Source organism: Morus notabilis, unplaced genomic scaffold, assembly GCF_000414095.1.
Source record: "Morus notabilis unplaced genomic scaffold, ASM41409v2 Scaffold181, whole genome shotgun sequence".
Classification (NCBI taxonomy): domain Eukaryota; kingdom Viridiplantae; phylum Streptophyta; class Magnoliopsida; order Rosales; family Moraceae; genus Morus; species Morus notabilis.
This window is the reverse complement of record NW_010363865.1, coordinates 425,765-426,409: the sequence shown is the minus strand read 5'-3', so window position 1 is coordinate 426,409 and position 645 is coordinate 425,765. Positions and strand designations below refer to the sequence as shown.

The 645-nt window shown below is 23.7% G+C and overlaps 1 long non-coding RNA gene across 1 annotated transcript in view; it reads right to left on the bottom strand.

Moving 5' to 3' along the window:
* Positions 1 to 232: 232 nt before the first annotated feature.
* The window catches only part of LOC112092882, a 3,710-nt gene continuing 3,297 nt past the window's right edge, over positions 233 to 645 (bottom strand). Inside the window, exon 4 of the long non-coding RNA XR_002902801.1 lies at positions 233 to 253. This is a non-coding gene — a long non-coding RNA (uncharacterized LOC112092882). The remainder of the gene's footprint in view (positions 254 to 645) is intronic.

Genomic DNA, 645 nt, shown 5'->3' with positions numbered 1-645 from the left:
TAGGCAAATAATTTTGTAATAACAAATTTATCAAATTATATATCTGCAATTATAATTTACTGGGAATAAAATAATATCAAAATGTCCACAGTCATCATACATTTGCAACGGTAAAAATCTAAAATTTACAACGTTATGTATAACTATGCACAAAACACATTAATAAGATAAAGACAATACATATATTAACTTCATGGACAAACAATACAAACAATATGATTCATGTCTCCATCTGTGTGTCTTCGGTTTCCTCCTTCATAGATGAATAAATAAATTAATAGTCTCTTGTAATAAAATTTGGTTATATAAATTTAACTGAAAGAAAAAAAGAGAGGTTAAAAAAATCTAAAAAATATAGATAAATAAATAAATAAATGAATAAACAAAAAAAGGAAAAAAGAAAAACAGTAAAAATATGAATAAGGGATAAATATAATAATATTTTTATATAGCATATGTGGCTCAGACATTCAGAATTCTCAGTAATGTGTAACAAATGGATTGTCCTATATTTTTATCGAAATTTTTTGGCTACCTAGATTAATGTTTTTTCCAGAATAAAAAACACTTATGGGAACTACACAAAGACACAAATTATTAAGATATTATATCCACCACACTAATTATTATATGTATGTAAGACAA